Here is a 15,345-nt window from a genome sequence, read left to right on the forward strand (position 1 = left end):
ATTACTAGTGCCACAGAAATGTCTAAGATACTGCCTCTTCCTGGTTAGTGGCATCCCCAACCCATTTCCCCTTATCTTACCTAGAAATAGAAAGGATATCATCCTTCAAGATCTAATTCAAATCATCTTTCATAAAGTCTTCCTTAACATAAATTCATAGAAATCTGAATAGGACACTAAAGACCATCTAGTCCAAGTCCTTATTTTATAGATGGGTAAACTGAGGCCCAAAAGTTCCTGTGCCTGTCTGACTTGAGATTCATATATAAAGGACAAGAATGTGATATATAAGTTTGTATGTTAACTTCTACCTTTCCCTCTAGAGACTTAAGTTGGTATTATTTCCAGATATTGTGAGATCCTTAATCTCTCCTAGGACCTTCTTCCTACTCTTATTCCCTAGCTGTCTTTGGTCCATTTCAGTTCAGCTCTGGTCTCTGGACTCCAGGAAGAATTGTTACCTTTCTTTATGGGTTCCAAAGATTCCTCCCCTGAACTGTCCTGCACTAATTAGTTCCCTCCTTATCTCCTATTCTGACATTTTCTGTGGTTTCTAATGCAGGAAATCCTTTTTTCTCCATCTCCACTATTCCATTTCTCTGTCTTGTTTGATTAGTCAAAGGCATATTTGGAATTAAATGAATGAATGAACGAATGAAAAGGCAGTTATTATGAACTGAACAGTAGATAGAGCAGTAGGCTTGAAACCAAAAAGACTCATCTTCCTGAGTTCAAATCCATCTTCAGACACTTACCAGCTGTGTAAAATCACTTAAGCCTGTTTGCCTCAATTTGTCATCTGTAAAAAGAGATGAAGAAGGAAATAGCAAACCATTCCAATATCTTTGCCAAGACATAGCAGCAAGCAGCCCAGTATACATAGGAGGGGCTGCTGCACAGGTTCTTAGATCTGCTTTACTAAAAGGAAAGCAACTTTTGAGGGATCAACAATCTTCTTTAATTACAGTCACCAAAAGAGAAAACACAAACAGAGGAAATAAAGACCAACAGACAGGGCTTCTAACTGTCTGACCATAAGCAATATACATATCACAAATCAACAGACAGATCCAGCTGTCTGACCCTTACACACATATATAGTTACCAGAGAGAAAAGCACCAACATCTGAGTTTTAAAAGGGGTGGGGGGCTCCTTAATGCCTACCCAGAGTCTCATCTGGCCATATCACTCAAACATTCTTCCAACAAGTGAGCTCTAAAGCAAAACCTCACCTCAGAGTATACAGAACCAGAAGGCCTCACAACCCAGCTGCTTCAGTGCCTAATTACTGAAAGGTGTGAAAGCCTTCAAGCAAGCAAATCTCCCCATAAGCAAACTCTCTCCTTAAACAAGTTCCTCCCCCAAGGGGCTCCACATGAGGCTTATTAATGGGTGGGGGAAGATCTTTCACTCTCATTACACAAGAAAACTCCAAATGGGGTCATGGAGAGTCAAACAAGACTGAAAAAAATGACTTCAAAATAACTAGAAACTGGGAACACAAATACAAAAGTGAAGCAGTCTCATATATACACTTACAGCTTACATTCTAATGGGAGAAACATTTATAGGGGAGTGGCAGCCAAGGAAGGGAGTTTTGGTGTGGAAAGTCACAGAGATGGTAAGTGGAGCTCCACATCAAATAATTATCATGCTGTTTCCAAAAGCAATTAGAGTATTCATTTGATTACTATTCCCAGAATATGAGGTAGAAAAAAAGAGGAAGTAGAGGAGGGGAGAAGAGGTTACATACTCAGAGGAAAGGCAATGGCAAGATGTCACGGGTAAATGCTTGGACTAGAATATGGTCTGGGTTGGCTAGATATAATGGATTGGGTGAGTTGGCATGCAATCAGTGCTGCTCATTCCCAGGGAGGAATTCCAAAGTTGAAAGCATTAACCCTCTCAAAGAAGGGATGGATGGATGGATGGATGGATGGATGGATGGATGGATGGATGGATGGATGTGTGTGTGTGTGTATGACATCTGGTTGGGAAGGTGCTGTTCCAGGTAACAAGAAGGGACAGCACCAAGGCAATGATACAAAGTCCAGGGCACATATCTGGAAAGCATTTCAGAACCATAGAGCTATGAAAATTGATTCTACCCTTCCATGGAGCTGAACTTTATCCACTATTCTGATTCTATATTCTGATCTTTCCACTCTGTGTTCCATGACAGTCTTTCTATGTCTTACTAGCTCCCCTTAATAGCTAGAAACAGCGCAATCCTTTTTTTTTTCAAATTTAAAAGAATTTTCTATTTTAGTCCAATCACTTAGTTCCTATTTCCTGTCTAAGAACTATCTCCAACTCCATTTACACAAAAAGACTGGACTGTCTCTTGCTCCATTCATGTACTCTTCCTCTTACCCGCTTTGCTCCAGACATCCCAGGGTTATCTTTGATGAACGGTTATCTAGGTATTCCCTGGGTCAAAAATGCAATAGCAGTAGAACTCTTTCCAAAGTCTCCTAATGACATTCTTATAGTATCTGATATTATAAGCATAAATTAAAACAAGATACCAAACTAAGTAAGGAAAGAGACTGGTCCCTTGCAGTGCACATGATAAGCCTCAGGTATTTGCAGCAAGGGAGACTCTGGCTTTCACAGCAAGCCTCTAGAATAAGAGTGGCAAACCTGCAGCCTTACATCAAAAGGATCATTTTAATAACAACTAAATTTTAAAAAAGAAAAGAAAATGTGCATGCATGGATATTGTATTTTTCTAGAAATAATGTCCAAGATTGCAGATATTAGGTAAATCGAAAATGTTGATTTTGTTCATTGAGGGGAGATTTGTTTGCACTTTCTAGTCTAGGCACTCCTCAGTCTCTTAGAGAGGGAACACCCTCTGCTGGCTGGTCAAAGAGCATCACTCACAGAACAGTTGATTCATAATGGTAAGATGAGCTGGCACTTCTGCAATATTTTTATGGCAGACAGATCACTTTCCTCAATAAAATCTCTTTGAATTAAATAATATGCAGGGATAATTCTCTCCATTTTACAAATGAAGACTTATCTGAAATCTATGCCCTTATATTGTTGGTTATTTCATATGTATATGTCATATCTTGCTAGCTAGACTGTAAGTTTCTTAAGGGCAAGAACCATACTTCTTTGCATCATTCCCCCTTATTCCCCATTCCCAAGGGTCGCTTGCAGAAATAAATACTTATAAAATCAATAAGTATTTATTAAATGATGTACTGATTGTGGTAATAATTAGGATATTTAAGAATAAACAGATTGTTGAACAGTTGCAATGATCAAAGTTCTAAAACCACTTTACTCAAGCTCCCTGGACCCTATGTTTCTAAGGGCTATTAAATGAATGGGTTTCACTAGACAGCCAATGAGAAGCCTGTAGAATGATGATGTTTTATTGTGGAGATATAATTGGCAAGATTTGGAAACTGATTGGAAACTCTGAATACTTAACCTTGAAGAATAAAAGGCTTAGGGGCACATGAGAGCTGTCTTCAAGTCATTGAAGGGCTGACACATAGAAGAGTGATTAAACTTGTTTTGTCTGACATCCTTGAGGACTAAGACTAGAGGGCTGAAGCTATAAAAAGAAAAATTAACTCTATCCAAAAGTAAAATTAACTCTATCCAAAAGCAAAATGATCTTTCTAAATAAGTGGTATTTCCCTCATTGGATTTATTCCAGGAGAAGCTGAATGACTACTTTTCATTGATGTTATAGGTTGGATTCATCCTTCAAGTATGGGTTGAACTAGATGACTTCTGAATCTCTTCCAGTGCTTGGATTCCATGACCAACCCACATTTTTTTCAGTCATATATGTTCTTAATAACATCTTTTTCACTATTTCTTATGTGCATTTTATTATTGGTTACTTGAAACTTTATAAATATGTGACTATGTTTATGTACCTTTATCTAATGTATGTCAAATACTTCCCCCCTCATCAAATGTAATTACGATCTTCATTATGAATATTAATGGACTGTACAAATACAGTACAAATTACAATACAGTGATTGTAAGGCCTATGCCTAAGGCCCTACTGAGATCAATTAGATTGAATTCCCAGGGATATACTGTACTTTCTCCTCCATCAGCAAGGACTGAATCTTGTCTTTTTTTGTTATGGTGTCTACTTCTCACCATTCCCAGTATCTCCATTTATGCCTTTTAACCAAAAAAGGTGCTCCCAGGGCAACTCACAAATAGAAAGTTTCAATGACTGTTGTCTTACATAAATTTCTGCTGCTACCACTACCACCATCCAAAAAATCGATGGATGGAGAGTAGCAGGGAAGGGTACAGGAGGGAGGAATGGGAAGAGACTTCTGTAAAAACTATGCCTCTGGTATTCACAACCTTTCCAGCCTCTTTTATCCAACAGTATTTGTCTTACCTTCTTTTTCACATCACTTTCTTCCTCTTTTCTCTAGTTTTCAAATCTCCCATCTCCCATTTTCCCTCTGCTTCTTGGTTTTAGCAGTGGGAGGGTCTTGGTTCTTATCACTCTCACCAGACATTGTCTACATTGCTTATGGGCAATCACACCCAATCCTCTTTAACCTTCCTATTTCTTATCTTCCAATAGCTCTATAGTCTTAATGGGGTATTTTTTTTTCCAGTGTTCACAGTTCTTCTCCTTGATTATAAGTGCCAAGTATCTGAGTAATAAATTCACTAGGACATATCAGTTCAAGTATGAGTTTCACAATAATGAGACTTCACTAAAACAGTTATTTTAGACTGAAGTGCATTGTTAAAATTAAGAGGTTTTCATTTTAAAAATCTACAAATTCCTTGCCAATGCACCTCATCAGATTCCTTCTCTCAAATTGTTTTTTAAAAAGGTCAATTTTATGTTTAATAATATGGGGAGAGGGGAAAAAATCTCAGAGCCAACTAATAGAGATTTTCATTCAAGATTTTCCTCTTTGAATGCCTTAGTATTCTAAAAATCCACAAGAGAAAAAAATGGCATTTTTCTTTTGTTTTAGATTGTAGACAGTTTCTCATGTGTTTCCTTTACAAGTCAGACCAATTTCTCTGAGATGACTTTTGCATAGTTGAATGCTTATGTGCTAATATCTATAGAATAGTAGTTACATTCCTAGAATACTGATGCCTAACAGTTTTCCTAGAGCACACGACAGCAACACATCCATGCTCATTTTTTTTCACTTTTAAGAAGATTAGACTACATGTCTGTGACATGAACACATATAGTTGTCTGAGATGCTCATGGACTGTAGATGCATGGAACAAGTTTTGCTTATCGATCTTGAAACCAGAATAACCAAATACAAGTATTTAATCCTTGTTTAGAACCCCACTTCTTTCCTAGAGTTTTTGTTCTCCTTTGAAGTTACTTAGCCTTCTGGTCATAAGAGGTATGAATTTAAACTTTCATTTGGGATTATCCTATGCATTACAGAATCCTATTGGGGAAATTTTTGAATTCCTGAAGGGGAGGAGATAATTTCTAATCAAGACTAAGCCCTCTATCTCTGTCCGGAAATCTTGTTAGCACCAAATTTTCCCTTTGAGGCAAAAAAACTTGAATTTCTTTTTCTCTTTTAAAATTACCTTTGAGTTCCAGAGAGTGTTGGAAAGCAGCCCATGAGAATTTCATCAAATTATTTATGCTTGCTAACATTATGTAACCATACATTTGAGGTTTTAATCTCCAGATCAAACACTGATAGTAGGACTGGACCCTCATAAATGACTATTTCTAAATTGCTTAAGAACGTTGCACCATGAACTTGGCTAAGACTTTTTAAAAGTACAAGGCAATGAAGACAGCACTTAAAAGGACAATGCTAATTCCTCCACAAATCACTAGCAATCTATCCATAATTTTACAGTATGGTCAAATATGTCCAAAAACACACTGGTTGATTTACTGTGGATAACAAGCGTTTGTCTAGGAAGATGTTACAAGCGGGGTGGGGATTTGGTTGCTCCTCTCCCCAAGTCAGTTGATGTAATAACAGAATATAATTATAGATGATAATATGTAAATGTGTTAACAAGATGTTAACATCATGTTATTCCTTTACAAAGTATAAATACTTCTCTCACACTTAGCGGAAAGAGAGCAATGTGACTGGAACAATGCTCTACCATGTTTTCAGGTGACCTTTAAAAGGCAGGCAAGCAGCTTGAGTCAGTGTAGATCTGAAGAGAGAGCCCCTGCAGAGAGAAAAGAAGGGATTTCTACTTCTTGCCCCCAGGATTGGCCATAGAATCTACCAATCAAGCTATTTGCACAAAAGGATACACTCCATTCAGCAATTGGACAGTGAATTCTAGAGAATTTGAGGGCACAGTTGAGGGGAATAGAGATATTCCCTAGATAAACACAGATAGAGAAAGGCAATGATTATAGTTTTGGAAATAGCTTTGATTAGTAGAACCTGTGACAGTAGAAAAGAAATCTGCCTCCTGACAATTAAAAGTCACTCTTCACAGATGAACAAACTCTGGGAGTCCACTTAATGAACCACCTCAAAGAGATACTGCATTCATTGTACCTCATCACTCTGCAATTTCCCATCAGCCTTGATACTATACCTCATTGCTACTCTCTGTTCATCTGACTGAAGGTTGAAGCCATGAACTTCTAAAACCCCACTTAAGGAGAGGGCCTAGCTTAGATCATCTCATTTCTCACCAGGCTGCACCATTCTGGAATATCTATCTCTTACTTATCCACTATACCCTAGGAAACTCATCATTAGGAAAACCTCATCATTCTTCAAGATCCCAGCCTTAGTACTCTACCTCATCTCTATCCCCTGCTCTGAGTAAGAGTAGAGCCATGAATTCCAAAACCTCCACTTAAGAAGGGGGTTCAGCTAAGAGCACCTCATTTTTCACCTGACTGGACTACTCTGGGATATCTGTAACTTCTCCAGTCATACTCCAGTGTCAGGTACCACTTCTGCCTCCCACCTTTCAGTTTCCTTTTGTGTTTTTCTTCTTCCATTAAATTGTAAGTTGCTTTAGGGAGGGGACTTTCTTTTTTCATATTAGTATCCCCAGGCCTTAGCCCAGTGCCTGCCACATAGTAGGCGCTTAATAAATGTTTGTTGAATGTTAGTTATTGACCCTGTGGGGAGTTTTATGAGGATTCTATGAGGAGAAAAAGTCTTGAAATGATAGAATTGTAACCTTGCCTCACTATCATTGTACTCTAAATTTAGGTCCACTTTCCTATGGATGCACTGGGGGTTTTTTGGGTTTTTTTTATCTGTAGAAGAGTATTTCCAGATTGATGGGGAAATATTTTATAACTACTCTTCTTCATCACTGATCTCACTAAATGTATATGCTCTGAGCTAATTATGTCTAATAATTGTCTGTTCACGGAAAACGTACTGGTGAGAACCTGTGAGCTATGTAGCAGCAGGCACGTAGACCCAAGCAGCAACCACCTTCTGAATAACCTACCTGCTAATGCAAGTACAAGCTGAAGAGAATAGCCTAGAGTGGGAGAGTTGGGAGAACTGCAGACTATACCATAAAGTGGCCCTGATTGGTAGTGAATGGGCCACCAGAGCATGGACAATCATTGTTGCTCTATCATAAAAATAAAGGTGTTGTACTTTGTAAAAGGATATAATATAGTGTTAATATTTTGTTAACACATTAACATTCCATCTTCTGAGACTTCATCTTCTCTGAGCCTCAGTTTCCTCATCTGTAAAATGGGGAGGAAGGTAGATTGAATGGCCTTTAATATCCCTTCTTACTCTAAGTCTATGACCTTATGGTGCTATGAGCTGGGGTGGAGGTAGAAGGAAATTAGATTAAATCCCTATACACTTACATCTATATTTCCCTTCCCTTTCACAACTAAACTCCCAGAACACCAGTTTATATTCGATGCTTCCATTTTCTCACCTGCCAATCACTTTTTAACCCCTTTTACAACCTCACTTCCAAATCCACCATTCTAGTGAAACTATTCTTTTCAAGGTTACCAGTGATTTGTTTATTGCTAAATTTAATGAGAAGCAGCTAGGTGATACAGATGATAAAACATGGGAACTGGAGTTAGGAAGATCTGAGTCCAAATCTAGACACTTACTAGCTGTGAAATCCTAGGCAAGTCACTTAACCTCTGTTTGCCTTAATCCACCAGAGAAGGAAAGGGCAAGCCATGCTTTTGGGCAGCTAGGTGACACAGTGGATAGAGTGCCAGGCATGGAGTCAAGAAGATTCATCTTCCTGAGTTCAAATCTGGCATCATACACTTACTAGCTGTGTGACCCTGAGCAAGTCACTTAATCCTATTTGCCTCAGTTCCTCCTTTGTAAAATGAGCTGTAGAAGGAAACAACAAATCATTCTAGTATCTTTGCCAAGAGAACACCAAATGAGATCACAAAAAGCAGAAGACAACTGAAAACAACTGAACAAAAAATTCAATGACCTTTTCTCAGTCCTTATCCTTGATCTCTGTAGCACTTGGCACTAGAAATGCCGGGAGCAGAACAGATGCCTATACACAACATTTGTTGATCTGACCAAAGTCTTTGATACTGTCAGTCGTGAGGACTTTTGGAAAATTATGTCAATTAGTTACCTGGCGAAGTTCATCAGTATTGCATGTCAATTTCATGACAGCATGCTTGCCTGGGTTCTGGTTAATGGACAATGCTTTTGGGCTTTCCCAGTTACCAACGGAGTGAAGCAAGTCTGTGTGCTTGTTCCCATGCTTTTTAGCATGATGTCTATAGTAATGTCAGATGCATTCAATGAGGAAGAAAATGGAATCAAAGTCAGCTACTTGCATTGATGGTAAATAATTTGACTTGAAAAGGCTACACACCAAGACCAAAGTAGAGGGATAATTGGTGCATGATTTTTGGTTCACAGATGATTATGTACTCAATGCAGCTTCTGAAGCTGAGATGCAGCAAAGTATGTATCAATTTCCTTCTGCTTGTGATAATTTTGGTTTAATTAACACCAACAAAACAGGTTCTGCAACAGCCAGCACCACACCCTTTATAAGTGGAACCATTGGTTATAACAAATGGAAAAATTTTGAATACTGTGGGTAAGTTCACTTACCTTGGCAGTATACTTTCCAAGCATGTAAGTATAGATGATGAGCTTGATGCCAGAACTAGCTCATTGTTTTGGGAGACTCCAAAGAAAGGCATGGGAGGGAAGAGGTATTAAACTGCTCACCAAAGTGAAGGTCTAGAGTTGTTGTGCTGACTTTGTTGTTGTATGCCTGTAAAACCTGAACAACATACCAGTGCCATGACAGCAAACTGAATCTCTTCCATTTGAATTATCTTAGGAAGATTCTGAAGATCACCTGGCAAGATAAGGAATTGGACACTGAGGTCCCTTCTTGAGCTAAACTGTCGTGCATTAAAACTCTACTACAGAGAGTATAATTTCTGTGGAATAGCCAGCTGTGTTGTTCTAATGCCAAATGTAGGTTTGCCTAAAAGACTATTTTACAGAGATCTTACACAGGGCAGATGTTCAGTGGTGGTCAGAAGTGATATAAGGACACTCTCTGAAGAATTTTGGAATCAATTACGTGACATAGGCGACACTAGCACAGGACAGTCCAACACAGCATGCCTGTATCAAAGAGGCTATGTTGTATGAGCAAAACAGAACTGTAGTAGCTCAAAAAAAACCAAACAAACAAAAACGTGAGATGCACATCTCCACTTCAAATGGTCATATAGACTAGTTGTGCCAAACCTGTGGTAGAGTCTTCCAAGTATGCATTAGTCTTATCAGCCATAGTTGGACACAGTGTACCTTGACCTTCACATAGTGATGTCACATGTTCCTCTTTAAGAGCAAAGGACAACAACCAACTGACCAGCACTTGACACCAATGACTACTCCTTTCTCCTAAATCTTCTTTCCTCCCTGGGTTTTTATGTTACTGTCCTATCTTGGTTGTCTTCCTAAATGTCAGACCAATCTTTCTCAGTCTGCATTTTTCAGAATTATCCCCACATCCTGCCTTCTGTAGATAAATGAGCCACAGGACTTGATCCTGAGCCCTTTCTTAATAATAGCTAACATTTAAAGAGCATTTACTATGTGCCAGACCCTGTGCTTAGTGCTTTATAATTATTGTCTCATTTTATCTTCACAACAATCCTGGGAAACGAGTGGCTATTATTATCTCCATTTTAAAGATTTTAAAGATGAAGAAAGTGAGGCAAGCAGAGGGTATGTAATATGGCCAGGATAACACAGTTGGTAAGCATATGAAGCTGTATTTCAACTCAGGTCTTCCAGAGTCCAGACCTGACATTCTGTCCATTGAACCACCCAGCTGCCCCAAGAAGACATTCGCTTCTTTATATTCTTTTAGTGGTCTCACCAATTCCCATGAATTAAATAATCATCTCTCTGAAGGTAGCTCCTAAATCTATGTATCCAATGCTCATCTCTATCCTCTATCCACTGCTGCATTCCCATATGTTGGACAATTACTTGGATATTCCCTAGGTATTTCTAATTCAACTGGTCCAAACCCACTCTTCTCCTAAACCCATCCTATTTCTGTTGACACTACCATTCTTCCCAGGTTCACAACCCAGGTATCAGGCTTCATTTTCAAGATTCAGGGCATATTGATATTACCCTCACAACATCCCACATCCATCCTCTTCTTTCCACTGAGCAAGACGCTATTGTACTTCAGGCCCTCATTCTCATTTGACTGGACTATTGAAAGAGCTTCCCAGGTGGTTTCCCTGCATCCACCAGGACCTCTTCCCTCAAATTCACCCTCCAAACAGTCACCAAATTGATAAGCCTAAAGCACAGTTCTGATCATGTCACTCTCCTCCTCAGATTCTAGTGACTTCCCCTTGACTCTAGGACAAATATAAACTGCTCTTTGGCATTTAAAGCTTTCACAAATCCAGCTCCAAGCAATCATTCTGGACTAGTTACCTATTATTCCCCAACAAAAACAATCTATGTACTAGCCGGACTGGTCTGCTTGCCTTTATCTTGTATAGGATGTTCCATCTCCTGTTCAAAGTATGCTTTTACAAGGCTGCCTCCCAGGGCTAAAGTGTACTGCCTTCTCCCTTCTGCCTCTAAGAACCTCCAGCACCCTTCAGAACTCGATTCAAGTGACATATTCTATAAAAGGCTTTTCCTGATTCCTTCTATTGCTAGTGCTCTGCCCCTTCCCAGATTACTTTGTATTTATTTTCTATATCTGTTGTATTTAGCTACCTGTGAACACAACGCTCATCCTGGGAGAATGTAAACTCCTTCAGGGCAAGAAATGTATCATTTCTGTCTTTGTGTCCTGACTGCCTAGAAGAGTGCATGGGACAAAATAAGCCTTTAATAAATGCTTGTCGAATTGAATTGAAGCAATTACTTCTTTTTTTGGAAGGGGAGGGGAACTGGACACGTCATTTTGTTTCATAGCCTAGAAAGTGCTGTTGGATACAATAACAAATTAATTTTTATTTGAGAGAAAAAGAGAGAGGAGACTTATTGATGGAATGAACCACTTAATTGCCTTACTTCATTTTACTCTACTAATAAAATCAAAAGCAATAAATTGCTAATAAAAATTATGATCTCTTTACAAGATGGTGTGGGTAAAAAAGTTAAGACCTTGAGGCAACTTCAATGTTTCTTTTATTAAATCTAGCTCATTTTGAGTAATATATATACATATACTTGTATATATAATGTATATAATATTTATGTAAGAGACAAAAAGGGAGAGAGAGAAAGAATTGATACAAGATACTTAGGGGAAGGTGGGTTAGAGAATAAGGAAAGATAAGAAAAAAAGCACCAACAAAAAATAAAACAAAAAGAAATTCGCAAGACGACATATATAAAACAATTTTATTATTTCTTTGCTACGATTTTTGTTGTTGTTCAATCATTTTTCAGTTATGCCCAACTCTTAGTGACCACATTTAGGATTTTCTTGGAAAAGATATAGGACTGGTTTGCCATGTCCTTCTCCAGCTCATTTTACAGAAGAGGAAATCGAGGCAGACCAAGTTAAATGACTTACCCAGTATCACACTTAGTCAAGTGTCTGAGGTTAAATTTGAACTCAGGAAGATGAGTCTTTCTGGCTCCAGGTGCCCCCAAACTGCCCTTGCTAAGCTTTATGTATGTTCATTTCTTTTTAAATTTGCTTTAACAAAACATTACAGTCTCTTTTACAATCCCCTTTTCTATTTTTTTTGTATATTGAGATGTTTGTTTGCAGTGCTGATTTTTAAGTTCAGAATAAAAAAGAAAAAATTTAAAGAAAAAGGATTTTTAATTTCCCTCAAATAGGATACTTATTCATTTTAATCATTACATTATAAATTTGTTGAATGTCTTTTATGTTCTAGATTTTGACATTTTTAAATTTTCCCTTCTTTTATATAACACATAGTAAATAATTAGTTTGTTCCAATATATAATCCATATCTATGCAGCTAGATTGTGTAATAGATAAAGTATCACACCTGAAGTCAGGAAGAACTAAGTTCAAATCCAGCCTCAGGTATGTACTGGCTGCATGACCCTGGGCAAGTCACTTAACCCTTGTTTACCTCAGTTTCCTAATCTATAAAATATGGATAATAATAGCACCTGCCTTTCCAGGTTGTTGTGAGGATCAAATGAAATGATTGTAAAATTCCTAGCACAGTGCCCGGCACAGATTAAGAGCTATATAAATGTTAGCTACTTTTGTTATTATTTTCAACATACATGTATATGTGTATGTATACATGTGTGTACATGTTTATATGTACACATGCATAAATATATACATACATAACCATGAATTCATGTATACATAAATGTATGTTTTCAAAATCATTATTTAAATTTACCTTAAACTTTGGTCCCCTTATAGTACTTTTGAAAGTTATTTAACAACTGCCATCTCTATTAGCAGAGAGTATTGTGTTAAGCAGCGTTGTTGTGAGGTTTGTTAGCTTTTGCTCCCTCTGCTGGCTCCACAGTACAGTAATCCGGCCCAAACAGAAGGGCAGAGTGTTAGGGATGGAAGGAATCTAAATGACACATTGGTTGAGCCCCATCATTTTACCTATTATTCCAACGTAGTCCAGAAAGGGTACAGTTTGATGTGCTTAAGGTCTCACAACCAGTTATGGCCAAGTCAGAAATAGCGGCCTCCTGACTTCAGGCTCAGCCCTCTTTCTTTCCACAACATCCTAGTTACATAATAGTTACAAAGTAGTGGCCATTTGAATGCTTTAAAAACAGTGGAAGTTTAAAAGATACTATTAAAATATTTAAATTTGGACAGAATTTGCTCCAGAGATAAAAAGTTACCATGTAAGTTGAATATCTGACTTAATCTGCTTTTCTAAGCCTAAAGGGTCATATGAAAATACAACCTAAAATCCCCATAAGCATATATTCTCTTACTTTAATCTACTTTCCTGGGCTGACTATAACTGGTTGTATGAAAATATAACCTAAAATGCTCCTAAACAACTATTCTTTTCCCCTAATTCCTAACAGCAGACTTTGCTTTCTTCAGCCAAAACAAAAACCTAGCCCAATCAGGCAGAGTGGAGGAGGGGAAACTTCTGTTTCCACATGTTCTCTCAAAAGAGAATTGAGAGCTAAAAGCAACATGCTGACAGTAGAAATACAGTTATGGCAAGGGCAGAACGCTGAATGGGAAAATCCAAACCGGTTACTATTGCTCGTCTCAAGAGCCTGCCAAGCTGTTGTTTGGAGTGAGCACAGTTCCTGGTTGCATGTGGCTCAGGCAAAAGCAAGGGTAATTAAATATACTCATTAGTGTCTGTCCCTACATAAAGACATATATTAAAGTATGTGACTCAGCTAGTGGAGAATATTGTGATAGGAATCACGTTCTTCAATCCCAGCAATTGACACAAGCTATATGATGTAACAGAAGACATTCTAAAATGACCATGTCACTTGCCTGTCAATTTCAGCGAGCTCTCTGTCATGGGTTACTATGTTGCTGCTGCTTTTAGTTGTATCTGACTCTTCGTATCCCCAAATAGGAGTTTCTTGGTGGAGAATACTGGAGCAGTTTGCCATTTCCTTTTCCAGCTCACTTTGCAGATAAGGAAACTGAGGCAAACTGGACTAAGCCAGTTGACCAGGATCACGGAGCTAGTAACTGTTGAAGACTATATTTGAACTGGGAAGATTAGTCTTCCTGACTCCAGGCCTAGAGCTCTATCCACTGCATCACCTACCCGCCTCATGGCTTACTTACAGGCAGAGAAAAAGAACATTCCCTGTTCGTTGAGACTACACTTAAAAGAGGGTAGGACTTTGTCTATAGTGTTAGCAAAGGATGCAGCCAAATCCATGTGCCAGAGATGAATTCTGACACATGTAGCTGAACCCAAAGACGTTACATCTGAAAAGGCACTGACTGAATTTGAAGGACCCCTATCTCGATGAAGAAACGCTGGTACATGTAAATCTTGCTTCTAATGTTTACCAGCTGTGTGACCTTGGACAAGTCGGTTAACCTCCCTGGGCCTCATTTTTCTCATCTGCAAAATGAAGGTTTGGACTGGGGAGAGGTCTCAAAGATCCCTTCCAATTCTTGATCTATAATTCTCAGAGAGGTTTATTTTGGTTAGAGGTTATTTAGCACAGCTGTGTCAGTGTGTGTGTATATATATATATATATATATATATATATATATCAAGAAAGCTGATCTACAAGTGATATTTTCCAAGCAATGACTGCCAACGTATAGGAGCAAGCAGCTAAGTAAGATGCCAAGGAATATACAGTGGCTCTGCTATAGTATTCAGATGTTTCTTTCAATTCCACTCTGTGTTTATCCTGTGTGCCCAGGTGATACTGACCCTGAGAAGAAACAGTCAGAAGCTGCATGGTTTCTTTGTTTTGTTAGTGTCTTGTGTGCTAGATTTGTACTACTCAAAATATCTGAGGGCAGCTAGGTGGTACCATGGTGCAGACTGCTAGGCCTGGAGTCAGGAAGACTCATGTTCCCAAGTTCAAATCTGGTCTCAGACACTTATTAGCTGTGTGACCCTAAGCAAGTCACTTAACTCTGTTTGCCTCAGTTTCCTCATCTATAAAATAAGCTGGAGAAGGAATGGCAAACCACTCCAATACCTTTACCAAGAAAACTTCAAATGAAGTCAGGAAAAGTCAAACCAATTGAAACAATTGAACAATAACAAAAAGTTATCTGAGCCTCAGCTACTGATCTCAATTTCTTATCTTTAGAGATAGGGTACCTAGTGATAGGTACCTGGATACGAACTTGAAGTGAGGACAGAAGGGGAAACTGTTTGGAAGTTCTAGAGCTTTGTGAG

Source organism: Notamacropus eugenii, chromosome 1, assembly GCF_028372415.1.
Source record: "Notamacropus eugenii isolate mMacEug1 chromosome 1, mMacEug1.pri_v2, whole genome shotgun sequence".
Lineage (NCBI taxonomy): Eukaryota > Metazoa > Chordata > Mammalia > Diprotodontia > Macropodidae > Notamacropus > Notamacropus eugenii.